Source organism: Oreochromis aureus, linkage group 2, assembly GCF_013358895.1.
Source record: "Oreochromis aureus strain Israel breed Guangdong linkage group 2, ZZ_aureus, whole genome shotgun sequence".
Taxonomy (NCBI): Eukaryota; Metazoa; Chordata; class Actinopteri; order Cichliformes; family Cichlidae; genus Oreochromis; species Oreochromis aureus.
This window is the reverse complement of record NC_052943.1, coordinates 6,009,826-6,021,951: the sequence shown is the minus strand read 5'-3', so window position 1 is coordinate 6,021,951 and position 12,126 is coordinate 6,009,826. Positions and strand designations below refer to the sequence as shown.

The 12,126-nt window shown below is 41.1% G+C and overlaps 1 long non-coding RNA gene across 2 annotated transcripts; it reads right to left on the bottom strand.

Moving 5' to 3' along the window:
• Window positions 1-7,014: 7,014 nt before the first annotated feature.
• Window positions 7,015-11,553, bottom strand: LOC120441109. 2 transcript variants are annotated; one of them, XR_005613781.1, is made up of 3 exons: window positions 11,236-11,553; window positions 9,145-9,258; window positions 7,015-7,144 (listed from the first exon to the last, which is right to left on the bottom strand). It is a non-coding gene; the product is annotated as an uncharacterized LOC120441109 (long non-coding RNA). The 2 variants fall into 2 exon arrangements; XR_005613782.1 differs by lacking the exon at window positions 7,015-7,144 and adding an exon at window positions 8,534-9,057.
• Between the last annotated feature and the right edge of the window lie 573 nt (window positions 11,554-12,126).

Here is a 12,126-nt window from a genome sequence, read left to right as displayed (position 1 = left end):
TTTACCGTTTAATCAGTGCTGGATGCTGTAGGACATAAACTCCTTCCAATGGCCTGGGTGGTATGATAGAGATACGTGAACCTTTGCCAGGACTGAGGATAAGCTAAACATATTTTATTGGTTTGTTAGTATTATGATGACACACTGCTGTAAACATCAACAAATGCTTTGAGGATTTGGGGGTAATCATATCATTATTGTTGATAAAGATGTGTGACATTTTACTGAAGTTCCCTCGAGCCTCGAGAGGCACATGAAGTACACATAAAGTTCCCACTGATCTTTAATCAATTTATCCCGCAATAAGGTGCAGAAATAGGTGGAGGATGGCGCTGCATTAAAATTCACTTTCATTTCACTTCGAAAGAAGCTTTTAATGTCTGACATATTTACCTTTGGAGATGGACCTCTTTGAATGATTCCTTCATTGGGATTTCCTGGCGTATAGTCTCTGAAATATGTCGGGGAATACTGAGTAGTTACCACATTGTTAAAAGCGAGCTTTTGTTTGATAATGGTGGGACTCTGTTTTAATTTGATCAAGACGAGGACTGAATGAAACTTTAATGGAATGCTTCGGTAAAAATAAAACTTTCCTTTAAAGTTCAGCGGTTTTCATTCTAGGTGCTGTGCAACTAGGGCAAATGGGAAATATTCAGAAACTGCTTCAGCAGATTAGAAAAGCACCACAAAATAATGGCAGCTTTATAGAAATTACATAGAGAAAACAACACAACGAGATCTTTTAAAAATTGTACCTGAAAACTGACTAATGATCTCAGTCCAATATGTTGCATATCCATATATTTAAATTGGTTTAATGTCTTTTTTTTCCCTGGGAAAAAGAATATGTCTAACTCTTGTAGTAATTCTACTAACAGATTGCTGTAAAGGCTGCTGGCAATTGATTCCAGCCTTACCGTCCACAGGACTTAATCCATGCATCCTGCATAAATCATGCTCTAACCTTGAATGTTGCTCGAGCCAAACATTTCATCTCTATTAAATCTGTAAATTATAATTAACATTGCCGACAAGTCCTGTATTCGTTAATACAGCCATATGCTCATCTCCCTAGGCTTCACAGCAGCTGAATCAGTGGTCGTCTCTTTTAACCAGAAAACACAATATGACAGTATTTGGCAAAGCCCGCGTCCTCATCTTAATGCCACTGTGGGTGCCAGAGAGCTCATACTTATTTTTTTTGATGAACTGGAGCAGAGCCACAGTAGGTGGCAGTGTTGCTCTTCTGCAGTTCTCCTGCGGGTTTCCTGGCCTCTGCCGAGGCCCAACGTTGATTAATTAGTTTATAAAATGTTGTGTAGACTTTGGTGTATTGGCTCTCGTCCGTTTTGGCTCTCCACCTCTGGTCGCAGACAGATTAACAGATAAATGGATCACCATAGAGTACTCCAATGATGCAGCGGGGATCAATATCTATTGTCCAGTAATGGCTGCAGAAAAGAGACAAGAATCTCTCTCTTTCCCTTTATTTCAAACCCTCCAACCTCAAAACCTCAAGCTATCGTACTCTGACACAACAAGCAATGGATCATTTCTAGGACAAAGCATGTTTATTCACTCGCATATTTAAAATAATAAGGTTCTGTGTACTGAAACACCCCACAATCAAATGCAGGCTTCTTCGCTGGCTGCATTAATCAAGGAATATACACCTCAGTGTGAATAAGTCCATTGTGTCAAAATATTCATACATAAGGTGATGGAAAACCTTTCAAGCTTTGCTAAATTGCCATTGGTTGTTAAGCATATTGTTAATTTCAATGAAAATTAATTTCCTTTCATTTCAATTTCGTAAGGTCAGCTAACTTTGAATAGCTTAGCCGGAGTCCACCATTATCATTAAATGTGTCCTGATTGGGATTGGCCTCGACTGAACAGTTTATATGCTTGAAATGAAACAGGAAATTGCGTGTGCAAACCTTCTGGGAAAATGATAAGGAGAATCCTCTCTTTTTAATGAATCAATTGTGTTTCCAGCAAAAGAAATTAATTACATACCTAAATATTGCTTATTGAAATAGACAAAGAAGTTAAAGACTTGGCAATCAGTCCAGACAGAAAGACACTTCATTTGTCATATAAATGAAATGCTGAATGAAACATCATTAATTAGCAAGAACAATAAGAGCAGTTGTCTGAAGGATACAGTGAAGGGTAAAGGCATATGCTTGTGATCAAAGCTTTTGAGCCGAGCAAAACTTTGGTCTTTCAGATCAAACGAGAGCACTTAAATTAACAGCTCCATCAATAATGGATAAAAATTGTACAATTAGGCCCATTCATATGTTCTTGTGCAGCTGTCTGAAAGACATGGCCCCACAGATAGGTGCACTGTGCTCATGTGGTTGTAAATGCTAATCAGCCTGTCATATAATTTCTTCATCACTTTACCGGATGTTAGGAGTCGCGCCATATCCGAGTCTGTTTCTGTATGAAAAGAGTGTCTCTTTCCTCCCCGTCAGAGCAGGGTGATATGAAGATGTTAAGATTCCGTGAGTAACATGGACTGCTGAGTGTATCCTTCCAATGCTAAGGAGGAAAAAAAACCCATTATGACAGATACTGTGACGGTGTTCTCCCTCTTTGCCAACAACACGCTTTGCATTTTTATACATAAAAAAATCCCACGCTTCAATGTAACAGCAGGACCGGCCAGTCTGCAAATTGTTCAGATTTAGCTGGACGAGTGAAACACAGCTAACAGTAACAGTATAGGGTTGGTATTTGATAGACTTTTACACAGACAGGGTAGCTGCAAATGCAACAGTCAGCACCCTGACCAACCAACAAAACCTTCCCAAGAATGAAAAGAAAGCCTTGACGTGTTTAACACCACTCGTGTGTGAATCTAGTCATGCCCAGTTCTCTTTGAAACCCTGGAAACTAGTAATTAATTTTTCATCGTCCGAATTACAATCCTAATTTGGAAAAGCGACATCAAAAGAAACTATTTTAATGGGAGGCTAGTAGTGGTAATCCTTAGTGGCCAAGGACAAGAGGCTGTGGTGTTCAAGATATTCCCAGTGGCAGCTTTACGCTAAAATGTGATTTACTGCTTTTTGCTAAATCACATTAGTAAACCTGGTACCTATTAAACCACAGCAACACTCCTGAATGAGTCATGCTCATGTTTTTCCTTTTATACTTATTTTTAGAAAGTCGTGCTCTTTTAAATAGCATCTAGTCTGCGTTCCCAGTAATGTCTCCATGCCTACTGTATACCCATAGGTTGTACGGTGCATGTTTGACAAGCAGCTAATTGAGTTTCACACATATTCAATACATAAAATAGAAGCAATTGCATCAGGTCAGGATCGCTTCTGCAGGCTGAATGGAAAGGTCGCTGAGGTTGTGAATCACAGAGGAATCCTGATCAGACCATGTTGCAGCTCTAATTAATTACAGCCCAGAGGGCAACAGATCATACAGAGACCTGCAAGTCTACACACTCGCAACACACTCGCACAAAGGGAAATTGTATCCTTGGATTATCTTTGGGGGTGTCAAAATGGTGCAGCGGCTAGCACTGCCTCACAACAAGATGGCAGTGGGCAGAAGGTCTGCTGTGGCCTTTCTGTGTGATTTGGGTGGGTTTTCTGCAAGTGTTGTGCACTACCTTTGGACAGAGCCAGGACAGTTTCTTCATTTTTGATTTTATATATACTGTATCTACATATAGGAACATTTGTGACTAGTGTAGACTGGAAGTCCCAAGGTCAATATGGGACATGGCCCCATGGGTCGTTGAGAACGAGCCAGTGGTCATGGACATGCAGAGGAAGACGGCCGTAGTGATAGATGTAGCTAAATATGATATATGATATGATAGCAACATCAGGAAAAAGGAACATGAATAGCTTGAGATGTGGAGGGTGAAGGTAACAGTGGTCCCAGTGGTAATTGGTGGTGCAGTGGCTCCAGCAGATCCCAGGAAAAGCACTTGAGATCTCTGTCCAGTGCTAGGAAAGGCAAAGATACTGTGCAGGATGCTCAAGCTTCCAGGCCTCTGGTACAGAACCTGAACTTGAAGGATAATGACCACCTGCAGGGAGAGAGGGGAATTTATATATATGTATATATGGATAGATAGATAGATAGATATACACATGGTGGTTTATGCCTTCTAGACAAAAAAATAAGAAAAAACCCATTATTCCTTTACTCTGTGAGGCACACATATTCCAGCACTGATTAAAACAGCCATCTATGCAATATGAAACGACGGGACACGGCACAACTGACCGAAAACAACAACAAACAAAAGCTTTTTGGAAAGGTTGTCTGTTTTAATACCGGATACTGCACTTGTGTTTGCGGCAGCTGCAGAATCAGAGAGGCCAGTGTGTGGGAGCTCTGATTAGCAGTGGAGAGGCCAGCCAGAGGCTTCTAGGGCAGCTCTGTTTGCAAACACTGAGAGAAGCAAGGGCAATCCAAAGCAGGAGATCACAGGGTTGAGTGTGTCTGTGAACGGGTGCGTGCGCATGCATAATGACATCCCTCTAAATTAGACAGTGATGAGTGAAACTTTGCTGACTCAAAGTCACTCTTGGATTATCATTTGGTGTAAAATATCATGATCTTTGACGGACCTCAAGTCAGAATAGACTGATCAAAAAATAAATAAAAAAATAAAAAAATTAAGGTGATAAATCATTGACTAAGTAAAAGGATCACCTATATGAATATGTTAACCTTGAGTTTAGCGTTTTTGCTAATGTGCTGAGTAGGTGAAAAACACTGCTGTCAAGTTCTCAAACTCATACTGATGCAGAGTACATATTTTCCTAATCGATTTGGGAGAAAATCCTCCACTGAAGGCAAACAGGACTTTAGTATTCATGGGGGCTCGTGTGTCTCTCTCTATGTTAATAATGCTGTCCTCAGACAGGCTCGGGCTATAATGAGGATTTGTGAATTCAAATCACAGTCTGCTACATATGTCGGTGCCTTCAATATCTCACAGCTGGAGCTCTACAGTTTCCTCTTCCATTTCTGACACAGGCCGACTTCTTGACCCTCCTCACCCAAACAAGGAAGCAGTAAGGAAGTTATCGCTGCTCCCATCAGATAATGACAAGATGATGACTGGCCTCTGGCCCTGGCTTGACAATGCCATAGTTTACAGGAGAGCTGTTGGCAAGCAAAGGGCATAAAAGGGGAAGAAAAAAAAAGACGAGAGAAATTGGAGAGGCCTAAACACTACTGCTATTTACTACTTGTCAACATATCAGCAAGTGTGATGCAAGTAGAGGTTGATGAAATTCAATTCTCTCCACTTTTCGAAAATAGACTCACATTCATTTTTTCTTCTTTTTTTTTTTTTTTTTGCGCCTGTTCCAGTTTCTCTGTATGGCTTTTTAACTCTGCTTTCCCATGATGAACCCATCTCCCTTTTAACTATGTTTAATAAATGTTTAATAGGATGGGTACATGAGAGTCAATCTACTTGCGCCTGCCTGCTCTGTGTATTGAACAGTAAGTGTTTATGTAAATGAGAGCCGACTCGCTACTCTGCCTCTGTCTGGCCTCAGCGGATGCTATTTATATACTCGACAAAAGGAAAAGGATTAAGAAAGTATTGTATTTCAATCACATCTGATACATGAATCTTCTTTTTTAAGGAACAATGATAGCATGCAAGGTGTTAGCTTAGGCGCATTTACCCACACTCACTATCACAGTGATTCCCCAAGCGTGGGCCACGAAGGTACTGCAGGTGGATGCAGTAATAATAGAAATTTGGTCTGAAATTAGCCTCACAAGTATATACAGTTACATATTTATGTAAATGTATTTATTTCACTCATTGGCCTTGACTGGGTGGCATTAGCGTTTTGTAGCTAACAGTCTGTGTGATTTATTCTTTAATATAAAATTTCCAAGGAAATGCATCCTTTTATCTTGTATTTTGATTAATAGTTGTTTATGAGCCAAGTGTTTGGTCATAGAGGGTTCGTCTGATTGTTGGGGTTTTCTCTGTAATATTGTAGGGCCTTAACTTATAATATAAAGTGCCTTGAGGCAACTGTTTTAGTGCTATATAAATAAAAGCATGATATGTGGTGGTTAGTTTGTGATATTATTCATTACATTGACCTAAATTTACTACTCTTCTATTGAAGTTGGTGTCTCAGTGGCAGCTGGGTCACACACCTAAACACTTTACATATGACTTGCTAGCATTAGCAGTTCATAGCCAACAGCCTGTGTGGTTTGTATTCTTTGAATACAATTTTAAAGGTAATACATGACTTTCTCTTGTACTTTGAAGATTTAAGATTGGGTGGGCCCAATGTTTTTTAAGTGGGCCACAGCACTCATGACTTTGGGAATGGCTACAATATTATTATGCAAAGGATTAATTGTGTATTTATTGCAAAAATAACCCTTTTTTTAGCGGTCAACCCATGCACCCATGGGTACCACAGCAGCCCAGATCACTTCCTGCTTGTTGCCCCCCCAACTCTACTTTCTTGTCTAGTCTCCTAAATGTCCGATCATGTCCTATCAAATAAAGGCAAAAAAAGTCCCCATATAAAACAAAAGTAAATCACGGTTTATACTTAATAATCTGCACATTTCTTCTTTTTCCTTTTTTGTTTTATTTTATTTTGTCACATTGCCTCCTAAATAGTTAGTTTGATGAATGGACTTCAGGTCCTTATTGCCGAGGCGCTTGATTAATTAAAGTAGGTAAAAGTGAAAGCACAGAGCGATGGTTTGTTGAACACTTGTTTACTACTGTTTATTAAAAAGAATCCTTTGGGTGAGTGGACCTCTTAAATGGGGTTAGAGCTTGTTGAAAGCGGGATTTCGTGGTGAATAATTGGATTGCAGCTTTGAGCATGTGTGTGTTTAAATGCTGGAATCGAACGGCGCCTGGGGTGTGTTTACCTGAGAAGGCTGTATCCCCCCCCCCCCCATCCCTTCCCCATCCAGTCCTTCTTGTCTTCCCCCCTTCCCATCCATCGCTCCTCTCCTCCACTCTAATCAGTCCGATAAAGGATATCCTCTGCTGCCCCCTCCACCGTAGCTCTGCTGCAACAGATTAGGGAGTCTCCACGTATGGCCACACATTATTTCCTGCGGGTAGATTTTGTGCTGCTGAAAATCGCCAGACCTGACAGACAGAATTACAGAAGGACAAAGGCTGAAGCACTGAGCTGCAGATGTAAAGTCACACAGATTGGTATTTTTTTTCCCTAACCCTCTTCACAACAACACACTCATACACACACAAGAAAAGAAAACACACACTGTGGCAGGCACGGGAGGCATTCATGTACACGTTCACATGCTTAGACACACACGCACACACGTGAAGTAAATTTGCATACGCACTAGAGTTAGCAAACTCTCAGACATGAAGTACTCTGCTAACAAGCAGAAGTGAGTGGCTCTGACAAATTGGTGTGTGCTGATGAATTGCTGCGTGTATACTTTGTGTAACAACACTTGGGAGTAATGAGCAGGTTGCCCCTAAGGTAACCTCTGCGCACTGAGTTACAGAGATGGATGCTGCCTTAAGAAAGCAGCGAGAGCGCTCGAGGTTGCACATCTGTATGTGCATCCATGTAACATGTGTCTTTACAAAGCTAAAGAACCAGGAGGCCTAATCTGCTTTGTGTGTGAATGCACGACCGGAACGCTCTGAAGGTCATCGCAAATGTCCCAGACTTAGGTGGCCAGTCAAGCACCGGACCATTTGCACCCCTATAAATACAGAACATAGCATAAGAGCTTGTTCAGTGGCTTTTACTATACTATGGAGACTGTTTGCTCATCTGCAAATGGCGTGCCAAGTCAAAGGCATTAGTAGATGGTGGTGCTGATTTCAGAAATGTTTTTATTTGCTCTGAGCATGAAAATTACACCACTCAAGCTGTTTGTGGCACCAGAAAGCTTCTGATTTTCTAACCTACTGCCGGCACTTGGAGGTCTCCAAAACCATTGTTCCCAAAATACACATGTCAACACTGCTGCCGCCTCAGTGACAAACCTATCACGCTTTTACTTACAATGGCTTTTACAACTTCATGGAACAGGGGCAGCTGCGATTACAGTACACAACGGCGTCTGTCTGAGTCTGTATATAAATGCACCAGCTTGCCATTTTTGTGCAGATTCTTTATCAAAAATAATGAATGCAGCCATTTTCATTGTGACATATCTTTTTATTTCCCTCTGAAAATGCTGGATTTTTTTCTCTTTTCTCTTTCTGGGTGGGCTCCCAAGTGAGACGAGACCTGCTCAGTGGATCTGCCTGTGCATCGCTGTGCCCTCATTTAAACTCCCTGATGCTGAATAGAAGCTGTTACTAGCTCAGATTGTCACAACCTTGATAGATGTAGCAGTCAGCTTAAATCACACACTTTTATAAGCATCCCACCCTGACACACCAGACTGAAGAAGATGACATTCTTTATAATTGGAGGAATGCATCACCTGAATCATCTCTAAGCACAGTGCTGCTACTGGACATTGGATTTGGATTTGCAGTAGACGGAGTTATTAAAGTACAAATCCCTTGTGCCTTTTATGTATAAGGCTGTTTTTTGTTGTGTAAGACTGCTGCTATAACATGACTCAGAGGACTAAACACATTGATTCATAGTGCGGGCAAATGTAATGGTCACACCCCCCCACCAGGTTTATTTAAGCGACAAAGACAGACCGTAACCGTTAACCATCAGAAGTTGTCGCGTTTATATGATGTTACCCGAAAAACAAAGAGCAGGCGAGTTATTTGATCTGAATAAAATATTCAGTGACACAGAAGGAAACCAAGATAAGCGGTAAAGTTGTTGTCGCTGATATTGGCAAAATTGGAAATGCGCGATTGCAGAATCGTGCGGAGAAAGGTTAGAAAGCTCCGTGCTCTCATCTCGGGATCATGAGGCGCTTTTTCTTTTTGTGAGTGTGCCTGCATTTACACATGTGAGCAAATTCTCTTTAATAAGGTCCTGAACTTCATCAAGACACACAGCATGGCGCCATTATCTGCACCCAGAGAGCCATGCAGGACCCCGGTGGCTGATGGGATTAAGGAACAAAGAGAATCATGGGATTAGTTTTGTACGGTAGAGGTGCCAAAGTCTGGAAGGCAACCATTTTGTTTACCTTTGTCTTTATTCTTTTATTCCAGTTCCTCAACGTTGTGTTGTGACTCCCTGTCGAGGGGGTTGGGGGGGGATGGCTGGAGAGTGATATCTTGTTTGGCTCCTGACAGCATCACTTGGAGAAGAAAATGAAAAGAGATGGTGATAACACAGAGACTCATGCATTCACACACACCTCCTGCTGGCCTGTCCACCCCACGCTGTTCATAGGGCAATTCAGGCCTGGCAATTTAGGGCCGAGTAAAGTGGAGGAAAAAGCCTAAAATAGTGAGGAAAGGCGAAAGAGGGGGTAAGAGGGGAGGGGGAAAAAAAGGAGACCCAGGGAGTGATTGGTGTAACGGTGGGGGACAGATGTAATTTTCAGACAACGGCGGGGAAGTGATGTAATTTTCGAGATGCAATTTGTGTGTGTTTGTGCGCATGCATGCATTTGTCTGTGCACCGTGTAATGTGCAACAATGCAGACGCTATAGCAGCACTTGGATGGAGGACTCATCAAACGAGAGAAGCAAAACATCTCATTTTGGCACTTAGATGTTTTTGGGAGATGACAATTGATGCAAGTTTTCATGATATAATGACCACATTCAACATAAAAGGAAAGCTTTTATTATTTTTTTTTCTCCCTGTAGGCTTATGTAACTAGTTTGGCCACACATTTGTCTTCAGATGCAAACTTTCACTGTAAAACAGATGATTGTCGAGCAACTAATAATTTCCTTGTTCGTCTAGCTTTTCATTTTAACAATCCAGTGATAAAACAGCAAGAGTAATCTCAGGCAAATGAGCTTTAAAATTTGGAAAGGACACAATTGATATCCCTATTAATGTAAATTGTGACTTTTATTTTGCCTTCTCTGTTGGACTTGCCAAAGTAATGTTATGCCAGGGAAAAAAAAAGAAAAAAACAGTTTGATGCATTATGCTCCTGGCTGTCTTAGTAGACAATTAGTCTGACAGATGAATTAAAGAATACAAGGCCATTTTCCGCAGGAGATGGATCCCTCCCGCCTAAGCAAATATCAATTTATGCGAGCAGGGTGTGTGGGGGATATCTTAGTATCATAGTAAGGAGAAACATTAAAAGTTTAGCGTTTGATAATTGAATGGCTTATTGGCAACTCTCTCAAAGTCAACCAAGGGCATCTTTGTTTGTGAACCGGAACTGTGAACGCAAACTTTAAATGCCTTGACACGGAGCAAAAATCTTTCCAATTATCAATGAATCCCATTAAAAGTGAAAATCCATTATCAGTTCATTCTAACAAGTATTTCAGGAGATGCAGAAATCTGAGATTTTGCACAGCATATGTGGTGGATCTTAATTATTCTCCTGTGTGTCCATTAAAGTGCATGATGGGTTTTTATACAAAAAAAAGAAAATAAATACATTTGATTTAACCTTGCATTCAGTACAGCGGTACAGGCACAAGTTTGCTGCATATGCATGTCATGCTGTATAGACACAGCTTGCTAGCTTATCATTATAGAAATAGGGTGCCATTTCTTTGGCTCATCACTTTGGCTACTGTTATGTTCCCCTAAAAGGTCCAGGGGATGTGGAAAGTAACAAACAGTGTAAAAACAGAGAAAAAAGGAGACAGGAAGGCAAAACTGTTAAATTAAAGTTTGTTATCAATATTTCTGTTACTAATTAAAGTAAAAGAGATCCGCTATCAGCTTTTAAAGACGGAAAGCAAGAAAACCCAGGAGTTAGTCACTGGACTGAAAAGTAAGTCAGAAATGGGTTAGTCACCGAAATACATTCCTCTCTAGAGAGCAGGCGCAAACAACCACTGCACATGCTCACGGCTCATTTGCTGCCCAAACCAACAAGGTTCTCTGGCCGTAAGTACTTTTAATTGCTGATAAGAGTCAGCTGTACAAAAAGGGTAGCACCTAAGGCAGGACACGCCCATACAGGGTCAAATTCATAGGAAGACCTGCTACGGCCGTAACACACCCTCCCATAAATACAAACCCGTGGTTTGTTACAGAGGGTCCTACACATTGCAATGAGTAAACCAATTAATCAATTGTACCTGTTTGGTCATTGCACCACCAAATTTTAAATATACTACTCACCACATACCATAGTAATGATTAGGAATAGCCTGTGGAATCTGCCAACACCTTCTCAATGGGTCCAAAACACTGAAAGAAGTTGGCTCAGTTCCCTCAAAATATAGTCCTATTTCACTGCCAGGAGTTTTTTGAGCCAACACATTTGGCGAACACTGCAGGCTGCTAGGAGACCTTACTGAAGCACTTTTCAGGTCCCTCTTCAACAGGTCATGGCGACTGATATGCTGGTTAGCCATGATCGAGGTATACATCAGACACACGCAGGTCATTAGGAGGACCAAGGAGATGGTCAACCTCTGACACTGACTACATGGTCAGCCTCCACCTGGAACTTACATAAGCAAAAAACAGGAGCGAAAATGAACAATGCCACCATCAGGTGTGGAGGAGCGAAAACAATGCAGTGTAATTCACTGTATTTACTTGAGCTACTCCAGCTCTGCCACACTGAATGCTACGTGCCTGAGTAATGGTGGATGCTTTTGTCCTTTAGCATATATTCCCGCTTCCAGATGACATCAAGCTCTGATTGAGTTATGTTTTCAGTTCCTGTATAATTGGGTAACTTTGTCTCCATTGCAATGCTGTCAGAAGCTAGCTTGTCTGAAAACATACAAAGCCAGAAAGCTAATATGAGAATTGCCAAACACAAATGTTTGCAAGTACAGTAGAACTGAATATAGAGTTCTTCTTCCATAATAACACACTAACATGACATTGCAGATAGTTTTTTCTTTTTTTGTGTTTGTGTTTATGGGAATAAGTTCTGGTAAGGCTGACCAGGCGAACCGCAGCGTGTTTCCTCTGTTCATTATCTCTCCTGTTTTACAGGATTGTAATCTGTCTTCACGCCCCTGTAACAGGGCCTGTTACATATGGTTTGGAGATCGTGGTACTG